Below are 14,365 nucleotides of genomic sequence, written 5' to 3' on the forward strand. Positions count from 1 at the left end.
TTAAGGACCCCAAAGCGCTTTACATATCCAGTCATCCACCCAGTCACACACACATTCACACACTGGTGATGGCAAGCTACATTGTAGCCACAGCCACCCTGGGGCGCACTGACAGAGGCGAGGCTGCCGGACACTGGCGCCACCGGGCCCTCTGACTACTTAAAGGCATCGTAAGAGTGGCAATCATATGGTTATTTAGGAAAATACATGATGTACATAGTTTAGAAAATGCTTCAAGTCTCAGTTCCCCATATTCATTACTTTGGGTGTGTGAATCTGGACTGTAGATTGTAGATTGCTACCGGCATAGTTTTTGTAGTGGTAGCTTATCTGCTACCTTGGTTGTAATGACTGTTTTGATTCTATTAGATTGAAGCAGTCTGGTCAATGTTCTCTGACCTCTTGCATAAAAAAGGTACTGAATATTTTCTCATTTCCACGCCACTTTCTGTAAACCTTACAGATGGCTGTGCAGGAACCAACCCTTTGGGAACGAACAACCACACCATATTCATGTATGTATGGTCGGAAGGGTAAGATGGCGCTGGCAAAGGTCAGCAGCCTTAACCCAACAAATTTCCCACACGTGGGACTAATAAAGGTTATCTTATCTTATCTTACTTTAGCTTCCTCTCAAAGACATGCGTGTGGTTCGGTTAGCTGGTAGCCACAGACGTGAAGGTGAGCATGAATTCTTTCCCGTCGTTATGTGTTGGCCCTGCAACAAATTCCAGTCTGTACTTTGCCTGTTAATCTCGAGGACCATTAGGATTTGTATTTAACAAAATCACGTAGACTGATAAGATAATTCTGATAAGTCTGAAACATGACAAAAATAAAATGTAACGACCTGAAAACTTTGCAAATGCACTACAGAGTGATCTCCTTTTAAATCAGTGTATTAAGATTACCATGCCACAACTCTTAAAGTATTTCTTTCTAATAAGATGAAATATTGTGTGCGTCAGTCTGGGGACCCAGCTTTTGAAAGTAGAAGGAAGAGCATAACATAGAGAGGGTAATCTTCTGCTGCAAAAGCAAAACTGAACAGGTGATGCTTTGCTATGTCTGAGTTTTGGGATTTAGACTTTGTTGCCCACAAAGTCAAATGTGATTTTTCTTTTTTTTATCATACAAAATCTTCCAAAATCTGAAATGATCAGAAATTAACTCAGATATTCCAGTCATACACTGATATGAACAGGTATATTGACCTTATTAACTACTATTGGCCAACTGACAAATAATGTGGCCCATGTATTTGTTATTCAACATCAGCTGCAAGTTTTTATTTTCCATTGTTCGATCTCTGAAGTCAGAGTTATCGTCAATGCTGCCTCCATCCCTAGTCCTTACCCTAAGGATTGAGTGCAGGGTTCAAATTGGGGTCATCACTGACACTGGCTTAGATCTCATAGGGATACCTTATCTGACCTACTGACCTCACAGTAAGGGAAGTGGAAGCTTTACTTATTTTGGGTGACCTGCTCAAACAATGCAAGCACATGAAATGTCTAGACAGTCAGAGGGAAAGTGTTTGCAAGAGGAATTAATGCTGCCATCTGTAATCCAAACTTTACCCAACATGGAAAACTCTAAAGTGCTAAATTCCACCCATCTGCCACTGCAAGAAGGATAAAACAAATACCAAGAACTGTAAGCAAATATAAATTTAACCCACGCCTATCCTCAGACTGAGAGAAAGCTAATCAGTCTGTTGACAGATATGATACGAGGTGATTAGTCTCCATTTGTGCCAGGAAAATATGTGGCTATTCAGAAGACTGTCCATATGGGGAATTGTTATATAATTCATACTGCATGTGTTAAAGAGCTTAAGCTTGCTGAATGAGAGACAAGAGGCTTGAAATAGGGTCCCTCATATACAATGAGTCTACATGTTTGCAAAATGGCTGACAGGTAGAACTCATTGAAGAGAAATATGCCTGGGACAGAGGTACACAACGGGGGGGGGGGGGGGGGGGGAATATGAAGGGCACAAAAGTAATCAGCCAGCTGTCAGCCAGCTTTTTGTCAAACAGGAACATGTCTGATGTGAATCTTCCATTGTAGGGAGAATGAAGGATGTTTCAAATGTGTTTGAAGATGAGCTGCTAGAATAGATTCCCATCAAATCAAAATAATCTGCATGAAATTCAGAAAGCCAATATTCCTGCTACAATAAAAGGATTAACTTTTGTTTCTTGTTTCTTATTCAATATGTGATTTCCTTTCAAAGTCTGATAAGAGTCCATTTTAATTAGTATCAGCAATAATAAAAGATAATGAAAGAAATCAAAGTGACGAATGATTAAAGCAGGCAGCAATTTGGAGAATCGTCCGTTTGATGTGAGATGCACTTTGCTGCATATTCTGTATAGTGATATAGTGAACGTCCCTGTCACAGATGCTGATGCCTCTTTTTGTCATCTTCCATCAGTGAAGGCTTGTGCGCATATATATCCAAATAAATAAATAAACAGTAGCAGGAAAATTATAGTAGGCTTGAAGATAAATACTTTTCAGAGTCTTCCCACCTCTGAACTCTGTGGGCTTTGTGGTGTCACCAGTATATAATCCACTTGTGATACTGGAGGCAGCAAAGGCAGAGGCACAACTCTGTTATTTATTTATTTATTTTTTTGTTTTGTTCTGTTGGCGTCATCTGTTAGAGTTAAATTTCTAATTCAGCTCTCTCCACACTACATTCTCTTCTTCCTGTGCTGCATCACAGTTCAGAAAACAGATGTCTAAAAATAACCATTTCAAAATAAAGTCTGGCCTAGGTTCTACTAATTTATCTTAACAACAAACAGGTTCATGAACTTTTTTTTTACGATTGCATTACCATCATAGTTCAAATGGTATAATCCTTTAAGGTCTGACTAATGATAATTCACATGTAGCATTAGTATCAGTATGAAAATTGGGTTTTACGACTACAGCCGCAGAGCACATAATGCACACTGTGGCTCGATAAGCTGTGGGGATGATTGTGCTGACCATAGATGCCCATTCAGTAAAGTATATTGATTGAAATACAACATTCAAAGCAAGTGTCAGAAAGAGCAGTGTGTGTACTGTCAAACTCAGTCTGGAGGCCTCCTGAAATCCATTTATCGATCCTTGCTGGATGCTCACTGCTTCTTTTGACAAGGTACCCTCAGAAGGATGTCATTGATGCACAGTACTTCAAAAATCCTATCCTCCTGCACCACGTAAAGCAGTTTGATTCTAAACTCTAGCTCTTTTGTATCTTATTGTTCTCTTTTTAAAGGAGTCCTTTAAACGTTTTAACAATATTAATGATCTGGAACAATTCTTTCTTCACTTTAAAGAGAACAAATCTTACTAACTTTTAAAATCTATGCTGAGGACATGTCACCTGTGAATTATGTTTGTAGTTAAGTGTTCGTGGTGTTTCTTCTCTTCATCTTTTCAGATTTAAATTAGATTCGATTTTCTGTGTTGGTTTATTTCTTGTCCTCACTGCATTTGAATCTTATAGACTCTGATAACTGTACAATATATTTTCCAGCACCATAAGAGACATCTGGCCTCATATACTAAAGAGGATTTGTCACCAGTTAGTTCTTTTTTATTCTGTCTGTCATTTCAATCAGACACTTTTTGAAAAAGTGCTCAATTTTTCCCACACACTTGTTCAGGGGGATAAAAGAAGACCTTGGACTCATGCTTTCCTCTCAAAAACATTTCCAAAGCATAAAAATAATGCAGAAGCTATGATGCCATGAGAAGCAATGAAACATGTTGGACTACCATATTTCTGTCTACATACTTGTCCACAAAAGCCCTACACTTGATGTTGTACTGAAATTGAAAGCTAATCACAGAGGGGAGACAGGTGAGGGACAGCACCAGGAAAAAGAAGAAAGTTGAAACTGCAAATGATTTATAGAGGAAAAAAATGATACGGTATCACAAAAAAGATGCTCTTTCTTATCAGGATTGAGCTCTTCTGCCTTTTGACTCTGTTTTAAACAGCAAAACAACTTTTCTTCCTCTCAAGTGAGAAAAACACATGCCCGCTTGTGCAAACTTTAACAGCATTAGCTGAGCTCCGGGGGGGTTGTCACACTGAATAGGGGAGTGGGATCAAAAACTTAGCGCTGATTAATTCTCCTCTTTTTCAGAAACTCTTCAATGTGTGCAACAGGTTTGAGCAACAGAGATGGCCTAGTTTATTCAAATTTCTTTAGCGGGTGCCGCTATGGAGGGTTTCATTTGTGGACTGAATCTCATTAATTATCACACGAAATCACATCAATAAAACACAAAGTAATCCCGTGGTAATAAGCAATTACATCAAGCGATAAAGAAATATTCTTGTTGTTGTTCCAGTTGAATGCTGCAATAATAATTTTCATCTGCTTTGATCAAGTAAGAAGACCTGCTGTATTAAACTAAAACTGGGTTTGTAACTTCACCTTGACTGAGCTTCGTGACCCCTGCTGCGACTAAAATGGTAAAATGGCCTGTATTTATATAGTGCTTTACTAGTCCCTAAGGACCCCAAAGCGCTTTACCGAGACTGTCGGAGCAGGGACTCGAACCAGCAACCTTCCGATTACAAGGTGAACTCCCAACTCTTGAGCCACGATCGCCCCCTAAAGGATGAGAAAATCATGAGATTTTGAATTTTTAACTACATAAATAATAAGTTTAGATCAACTTCCAGCTTGAAATAGTCATAATATACAAAAACTTGGTTCTAAAATATTTACAAAATACCTGCCTGTATTATGAAGCACTGCTGCAAACTCCAATTTAGAGGCATGCAGCAATAATTGTGTTAAAGGGTCATTTCAAATGCATTGATGGGTTTTCCAAGATTAAATTGAAGAACAGTCAGGTCAGTCTGCATTACATTTTTCTGGTTTTAATGACTTCCTTTCAGTGGTGATAATGACATCCGTCGTTAAACACAAGAACGCGTTTTGTGCTCTGGATTTTCAAAGGCATCACTTGAAGCTGCACTTGCCGATGTCTTCATAACGACAATAACAACTACACCAGTCAGCCACAATGTGGATGACATTTCATAAAAATTCAACTTGGAAACTTTATTTTCCATCAACTTTTTTCTGCTTCTGAATTTTAAGAAGCAAAAACCAAAACACTTTAAAAGAAAACACAATTTCTCTTTAATGAGACTGTGTTAAATTCCAAGAACACTGGGACTTACATTTCCCATGATACAACTCTGTGGTGTATTTCTTGTAAACACTTGTCTTAAAAAGTCATTGGTTCTGATTTATTACGCATGCTTTCAATTAAAATGTGATATCTCCAAGACAGCACTGATGCCGCTTAATTATTTATCCAAATTTCACAAAGATCCTCGAGCCTAAACATTGAACTGACTTGTGAAAAACGAAAAATTTGAGGGTGACAAATGAGATCTGTGCTTGTAGTCTGATCTCACACTTCTTTTTTAATTACCAAAGGTGAAATACCAAAACAGTCATCAGTAATCTGAATCTGAATATAAAGATGATATTTTGAAATCAACAGATCTTAAAGGAGACAAGTTCACATTTTATTTTTGGACTTTACAAAAGTTACTTTGCATGATACACAAATAGTTTTTATTTGTTTTATATTTGGCCTTGGTGAAGCCCTTCAGCTCATTCACTGCCTAAAACAAGCTTTTTTTTAAGCTCCCCTCTAATTTCACTTTAAAGCCAGTTTTCACCTGGTTGCATGCCACAAAAAAGAAGATTTGAACACCAGGTGGATGTAGTTTCTGTGCTCAAATCGCCACATTAGGGATACTCCCTCTGACAACATCAAACAGATTCAAGGAGGGAAAAAACGTGTATGAAATCAAGCATTTAAAACAGTCTGAAGCCTGACATTTTCCCCTATAATGGCATACATTGATGTCAATATTTGGATAAAGTCTTTCCATGCTTAATAGGAGCAGCAACCATTGTGAGAGGATATACTGTATTTTGCAGAAAATATGTAAAAGCTTATTAGGTCCACTTTAAAGCAAAACCCCATCAGTAATGCAAACCTTTGAGCTCATTAAATTCATGTTGCTCTGACACAGACTCAAAGACTTTTATTTTGTTGCACCAGAAGTGGGCAATGTCGAAGGCGACAGAATGTAGTAATGAAAAGAATGAATAGGGATAAAACAAGTGTTACACCCACCCACAGTCCTCACTAATTTAGTTTCTATTCATCTTCATAAAGCAAAAGACAAGAGCTGTGTGGGTTTGCTGAGTGTTGTTCCTTGATAATTAGATCTGCAATAGTGTTGTGTTGGGCAAAAAAAAAAAGCATCAGTCAATCAATTAATCTAGTACTATTGAAAACTAGACTGATGTACCGTATCTGGCAGTGGGGTAACATTACGCTTGTTCAAAATGCATATCAGCTGTTCGTTTGAAGATATAACATACCCACTAGCAAATTACATCAGAGGGGGGGAAGAAAAGAACTAAGCATGAGAGAACAAATGGCCTGCTAAAAGGACATTTCTTGCAGTGAAGATGCTGCATGCTCTATACTCTACATGTATCTTGATATCTCCTTTGGAAATCATAACGTGGAACATGGGGCAGATCAGAACATTTTCCATGGCGCCAGTGAAGTAGAAAGAGCTTCTAAGCCTGATATAGATACTGTAATTGGTTGATCTCTGGAGTGTAGTAAGGCGGAGAAAATTCTCAAAGCAGAAAAAAAAGGAAAAGGTTAGAAAGAGGAATGCTGCAGCCAATCAACAAGGAGCTGCAAGTAGAAATAAACCAAAGTAATTGAAAAGGAGTGGCATGGGTGGTTGTATTGTGTTTTTTTACTATGTTAATATCGATGATGGGTCATTCAACTTCATAAAGAGTGGTCAGTATCGCATTTGAGCTACTATTGTGATCTCCTGGAAGTTGGGGGAAAATAGGGTTAGATCTGTATAGAAAATGATTATTTTGCAGAATGGTTTTATAGCAGAACAAACTGGCAAAAAAACCCAACAAAAAAACCCCAGGCCAACAACAACGACAACAAAAAAAAGCACATAAAAGATACACAGTAAAGGAGCCATAAAAGCCATATAACCCAACATTCACAGCCAATTCCTTGGTATGTTTGGAGATTTGAAAGCTCTCAGAAGCATCAATGGTTTAATAATTAATCTAAAAACCGCAGCAGCTTTGCAGAATAATTGAAAGTGGTTTGTGATAGAAACAATGTGTGTGGCTGAAACGAGGAAAAGGTTTTTCCTTGTCCGTTTTAATCACTTACTGCCATTACATTTTCTCAGTTTATGGGAAAGGGTTTCATTTGGTTTGTTTTAAACTCATTCACTCCATGTCTTAGCCTTAAAATCAAGTGATCTTCATACATAAAGAAGAGTCTGTATCTAAACCACAGAATAAAGATGCACCACTGTAATGTCACCATATGGTTAGTGAAATTTCACCTGATAGCTTTGAGCTGAATGTTTTGGCTATCATCACCTGGGTATTTTAAAATCAGACATGATGTGGGAACCCAAGGGACGTTCAAATGGTGAACTTTATCTTATTTTTTTTTCAGTGGGGTTTATTACTTACAAAACTGAACGTGTGAAACAGACTGTCACCTCATAAGGAAAGTATTTACTTAGGATCAAACAAGGAGAAGACCAGATTTGCCATAAACTTATCCACACTCACTTTCCACTTCATTAGGTACACTTGTTACTGTTACTGTTCAGCTGCTTGTTAACATAAATATTTAATTAGGCAATCTTATGGAAGCAACTCAGTGCATTTAGTTATGTAGACATGGTCAAGACGACCTGCTGAAGTTCAAACTGAGCAGAATCAGAATGGGAAAGAAAGGTGATTTGAACGACTTTGAACATGGCATGTTTGTTACTGCCAGACAAGCTGGTCTAAGCAACTCAGAAAGTGCTGATCTACAATCTACTTTCCCACAGAACCATCTCTAGGGTTTACAGAAAATTGGCTGTAATAGTGAAAATATCCAGTGAGAAGCAGTTCTCTGGAAATAAAATGCCTTGTTGATCCCAGAGGTCAGAGGTGAATGGTCAGACTCTTTCAAGCTGATGGGAAAGCAACAGAGACTCAGATATACTTATTACTACCAGGGTATGCAGATGAGCATCTTTAACCTCACAGCATATAAAACCCTGAAGCAGATGGGCTCCACCAGTGGAAGGCCACTCTTTCTTATATCTGGACACTCTTGTCAGTTATAAGAAACGCAGGCTACAAGTTACTCAGGCTCAACAAAATTGGACAACAGAAGAAACATTGCCTAGTCTGTTGAGTCTTGATTTTTGCAACAAAATTCAAACTGGTAGTTTGACATAACGAACATGGATCAGTCCTGTCTTGTCTCAAAGGCTGCTGGTCGTGGTGTAATGGTGTGGGAATATTTTCTTGACATGTGGCGAAGCTCAAAGCTCAAATCATTTCAAATGAGTTTGTTGAGAAAGACCATGAGTTGACTTTACTCAAATGTACTCCACAGTCTTCAGATTTCAATACAAGTGGCCAGCAAGTGTATATTCAGGCTGTGTTTGCAATGCAAATCTGATGACCATTAAACATGGGCTTATTTATATGCAGTCTGTGGTCTAAATAAAACCCTTTACTCAGTGGGGCAAGCTATTCTTTTTCTTTTTTCTTTTTTTTAAGCTTCGGTAAAAAGGCAGTGCAGATGTTTATTTAACACCTCTAGTTCATTCTGTCTGTAGATTAGTCCAATTTTCATTCAATCTTTTTATCTCCGATTATGCAATAAAATGTAAAAGCATTGCATGGGGTGTAAGAAATCCACTATCTAAGAAAATGTGTATGCTTCACCCGAAGGATGTTAGATTGTTGAAGTTTCTAACATTGATGTTTGAAGTGAATTGTGCCACACTAAAAACCAATAGCGACAGTATACTGGATGAGTAATTCAACACAGTTTATGTTGTTCTCACTGGAAGTGGATCCCATAGCAACTTCAGCAGCTGACTTCTCCCTCGGTATCTTTGATCACTTTTCTTTCATCTTTTGTGAGCCTGGGACGGGCACAAAATTGCTGCATAGCATGATATATGACATTCCATCTCAGCAGCGTATGAAAAATAAATTAGATTTCCCTACACCATTTCCTGATCACCCCAACCCCCCTCTACCACCAGCCCTCCCTCCTGTCATCACACCTGCCTCTTTCTTCCTGCTGATGCATGTGGCCGCTCAGCTGCAAGACACAAACACTCAGAGTGTGTTCACACCAAGTATGTGTGAGGAGGTTTTTTTTCAAGCTAGAAGCCTTGATTTGTACTTTGAATGGTAGTAGAAAGAGCCAAACATGGACAATTTCCAAGACCTGTAAAATAGGTGTACTGCTATGGCACTTAGTAGATAGAGTGCATTATTTTACAAGATCAAATTGATTTTAATTTTACACACTGATGATGATGAGCACCTGTTTTCATCCATTCAGTACTTCTGTGTAACATCTGTGACTGTAGCAGCAGACGACATTGTATCAGACATGTTTTGAATTTTAGGCTGTGAACAGATTCAATCCTGACAACCTAACTGTGACAAAATCTACTCTGTCATGGCATATCATATTTTCAGGCAGAAATAATAAGTGGTTGGGTTTTCCTAGGGAGCCATGGGAAGAAACAGAGGCCTCTTTCTCTAATTTTCAAGAGGATTCACCAAATCAAAGCTCCTTTGATAGGTTGTTTTCCAAACATATTTGCATTTCTTAAAATTGTCATTCACAATAGAAAACAGAGGTTGTTTAAGTCAGCTTAGCTAACTTACATTATAAGACCATGCCAATCTTAACATTTTTTGTTCATCTTACTTAGTTATCAGATGATTAATTTGAAGCAGATTGCAATTAAGTACAAGAGAAAATGTAGATGTTATCTGACTATAGCAAGGCTCCAGTAATTTGAAAGTTAACATCTGTAGCATGTGTGCCAACAGATTCCATTAACATTTCAGTGTTCTTGGAATCCTGGGATGAAGAGGGGAACTAACAGAAACAATGCATGATGGATTTCCAGAGACATTCCAAAGAGGAATGCAATTACTGAGTCAGAGCTTGTCGGCTCCCCTTACTGTTGGTCAAAAATGATTTAGCAAGCTTTCACTCAGTGAGGTCTAAAAATATGTCCTTATCTATCTGTGTTTTATCTTCTCAGCCTCAGGAGTTTCCTTTTCACCAAAAAAAGATATTAATGAAAATATGTGACGCACCATCTTCCACGTCACAAAAGACACCTATGAATCATCTTGTACTACTGCACTTTATATTATGGGAATTAATATAATCACATTACACTATATTAAATCCATCCAATCCGAACCTGTGTTAGATGTATAAAAAAGGTATGTCAGAGCCAAAGTACCAGCTTCAAATGATTTGTAACAGTTTGATTCTTTCAGTGCCAACAAAAACCAGACACAAACCCATTCTCTTTAAGTACTGTATGCTCTAAGCTGGACGTACTTTGGATGAAAACAAATCCCCCGCAGCTCTGAATGTAAGCATTGCTTTGTTTCATTGCAGGGCTTACTAAGACTGAGGCCAAATGGTGAAAGTAATGATCTAAAAATAGAAAAAGTGGAAATAATTCTGCATGTCTTCAAATATCTCTATTTTTTTCATGAGCTTCATTTCCTTCTGAGTGAACCAGAATAAAGTGTCAAAAGCATAAGAGCATCGCATTGAATCTCCTGCATATCATGATGGATTTAAAGTGTGCATCAAGAAAGTAGGACAGCTTTCACAGAGGCTCCAGACTGATGCTCAGTGACATCAGTTTCACAGCAGAAGCCTCATTTTGAAGCATTTATAATCATAGAATCGCACCCATAATCATCATCACACTCTGCTGCACCTGCAACGTCTTCATACTTTTAATGTTATATTCAGATGTATAGGTGGAATAAATGGGTGTCTGCATTTAACGACTCATCAGACAGCTACAAATGGTTCATAGTATGCACACTGTCAGTTTTTTCAGCACATTTATAGCCATCAGAATCCCATTGTGCAAGACATTTGCACTTTCACCTTGTTAAAGTGCTGCATGACTGTAATTAAAAAAAGAAAAAAAAGCTCTGTGAGTAAGTAAAAGAGAGGACAAATATGTCCTAAACTGAGAAATAATTTGAGTTGTCAAATATACAAATACAAACTAAAATGCTATATTAAGAGTATTTAGTCAGTGTATCAGTGGCTAAATGCACTAATTTTCAGTTACGTCCCTGTTCCAAGTCCTTCTAAGTAATCCTTCTCAGTCAGTTGTGTAACTCTTTGGGTGGGTCAGGAATTTAACCTTTAAAGGAATTTAACTTTTGGAGAACATTCTTGTGTGATTCTTGAGTAGACTGATACCTACTTAGGCAATAAAAAGCAACCTGGAACACTAACTTTAGCATATATACAAGAAATAAGGCAAAAATAACCGCAATGAAGGCTGAAGAAATGATAGAAACCACTGATATCATAGTCCATGAAACATAAAGTATTATTACTATAGATTTAAACAGTTACTTAGTAGTCTATCATAGGTAACACTTTGCTCACAAGCTATGTTGATTCTTCTCTGAATCTTTAGTTATTGTTTTAATTCTTTTATTGTCCTATTATTGTTTTTTATTGTTATTATTGTATTACATTGTTGGTTTTAATACCATTTTTATATTGTTAAGCACTTTGTGCAGCATCGGCTGTTTGAAATGTGCTATATAAATAAATTTGACCTTGACCTTGACCTTGAACAATGATAAAAAATCTACCCAACGCTCAAAGCTAACTGATCAGGAAGGCTGGCTCTGTGGTCGGCATGAAGCTGGACACTCTGGTGACAGTGGCAGAGAAAAGGACACTAAAGAAACTGCTGGACATTATGGACAATGCTGGGCATCCTCTGCACACGGCCATAAACAACCAGAAGAGCCTGTTCAGTGACAGGTTGCTTCTCCCCAAGACAAGAACCAACAGACTTAAAAACTCCTTTGTCCCACACGCCATCAGACTGTTTAACTCCTCTCTGGAGGGGAGAGGGAGGGGAAACAGGAGGACAAAGGAGGGGGGAACAACTAAGCTGTAGTGCCTCTTCACCTCACTGTGCAATTACCTTTGTGCAATACTTTTTGTTAATAGTCAACGGTGCAATAGACTCCATACTTGAAATGTGCAATCCACTTGTATTTTTATTTTTATTTTATTCCTATTTATTCTATTTATCCCCTTGTATATTTTTATCTATATATGTCTTTGTATTTATATATGTGTGTGTGTGTGTATATATATATATATATATATATATATATATATATATATATATATTCTGTAACTCTATAACTTCTGTCGGTGCTGTGCTTATTTGGAACCGAATTTCCCAGAGGAACCCACCCGAGGGATTAATAAAGTTTTATCTTATCTTATCTCTTAACTGCTGACCCCTAACTTTGCATAGTTCCCTTAAGAATTTATTTGTAAAATCAGCATTTTTATTTGATTGTGTTTCAGACTGAACAGCTACTAAATATTGACACCAAATGAACTCCATTCAGAATAATCACGGCTAGTCACCCACCTTTTCAACAAGTCATTATCATCTTGATTGGCTAATTTTAGCATCTCCCTGTTTGATGGTGGAGGTCATTTTGAATATTGTTGTACTATTACTGGGAAGTTAAGGCTTTGACGCTTGGTATGTGGTGACTGATTGACAGCTGTGATTGACACTTGCTATCCCTCCTGCGCTCCTTGTAGCTTTATCATCTAACATTTGCTCACGTGTGAATTCATCTTTGTTTGCATTACTGTAAGTTTTTACTTTTTTTTTTACTTTAGTCTCACTGCTTCCAATTTGGGACCTTAGCTGGAAAAGTTAAAGTTGGTACAGTCTAAAAACTGCAAATCAGTGTAATCAATTGGTGGGACATGAATACATGAACCTATATAGAGAGTCTGTGGAGGAAACAGCAAGTGGTGTTCATTTTTTCCTATACTAACTGTATAGGCATGATATTGGCATCCTTAACATTGGCTTTCTTAACGTTTGTTTCTATGATAATTCCAAGTCTGTCAATCCAAAAATCACTCCAGATAACTCTTTGAGTGCTTTGTGCATCACCCTGTAATTCGAATATAAATTTGAACAAGTGGGCACCTCCATCTGCTGATCAAGATTATGTGATAACGCTGAAAGCCCCCGAATAGCTATAGTGTCAACATTGTTCTGTCAGGAGCGGGACTGTCGTAGTTTCACTGGAAACAGACAGTTATTGCCCATTTTTGTATTCATATTTCACAGGGACTTCAGACAAGAAAATCAAGATGAATAGGTAGGTGTGTGACAAAAATGTAACACAGGCAACCTTGAGACTGATTTGGAGAAAAGCTGAATGGTTTCTCCTTTGCTATTGTGAATGTTTCTGTAAAACACTTTAATGAACACTCAGCCAATAGGATTGTTTATCTATTGAGTAATTTTGTCAAAGTTCTGCAGGGACTCAGAAGATATTCAATTGTTTTCAAATGCAGGCTAATAATTTCCTCAGTAGATGTACTCTGACATGCAAAATTGGTGGAATATTTCCCACAGTGCATCCAAATAATATAATTTCACTGCTTATGTATTTACCCACCTTACATTTACTTTGTAGGCATTTGTCTCTGAATTCAGAAATCATCAGGGTTTTCTCTTTCAAACTTTGAAAAGCTCCCTGCTGAGTCACTGAAGATATTATGCAACTATTTTCACAAAGTGAGCAGCAGTAATGTTACAAGCAATGACCCGTGTGTGTGTAAAATTGGTGGTGCGTCACTTTAGATCATCAATATGATGTTAATGTAGTTATTAAACCTTTTCACCGACAGACCATACTAAAAATTACTCTGTAAAAACAGAAATATAGCACACACATTTTGGTAGGTGGTTAATTGTGCAAGAACGCAACACTTTTAAGTCCATTTAATTCACCTTTTTGGCAGCTAAGACAGGCTATGTACATGACAGGTGAAAACTAGAATACTTTGTGCCTGCAATGACTAAATAATATGCAATGCCTAATATGTGGAGGGCAGTGTTATTAGACTGTTTGACTTGTTTATGTTCTCCACATCTGTTATGGAAATTTTTAGGATATATTTTGACAGTTTCACTTTACTTCAAGACTTTGAAGAAAAGAAATGCTCGCTCATGGCTGTAAGAGTCTGGTAGGAGTTAAACTGGGATTTCCTACTCAGGGCATTTAGGTATGGGGTAACAGCTGTATGTAGGAATGAATTTAATGCAAATGAGAGAAAAGTGAGCTATACACTTAATGAGACAGTCGAATATGTTGACATAGCTGCTAAT

The 14,365-nt window shown here is 37.6% G+C and overlaps 1 protein-coding gene across 6 annotated transcripts in view; it reads right to left on the reverse strand.

Moving 5' to 3' along the window:
• The window catches only part of LOC146365608 (leucine-rich repeat and fibronectin type-III domain-containing protein 2), a 136,353-nt gene that overhangs the window by 24,355 nt on the left and 97,633 nt on the right, over window positions 1-14,365 (reverse strand). Inside the window, exon 4 of one of the 6 annotated variants that reach the window (XM_084914806.1) lies at window positions 4,548-4,628. The exons of the other annotated variants lie outside the window; for them this stretch is intronic. The gene's annotated coding sequence lies outside the window, so the exon portion shown is untranslated. The remainder of the gene's footprint in view (window positions 1-4,547; window positions 4,629-14,365) is intronic. 6 annotated transcript variants of the gene reach the window in all.

Source organism: Perissodus microlepis, chromosome 19 (assembly GCF_051167445.1).
Source record: "Perissodus microlepis isolate ML-2025 ecotype Zambia chromosome 19, ASM5116744v1, whole genome shotgun sequence".
NCBI classification, from domain to species: domain Eukaryota; kingdom Metazoa; phylum Chordata; class Actinopteri; order Cichliformes; family Cichlidae; genus Perissodus; species Perissodus microlepis.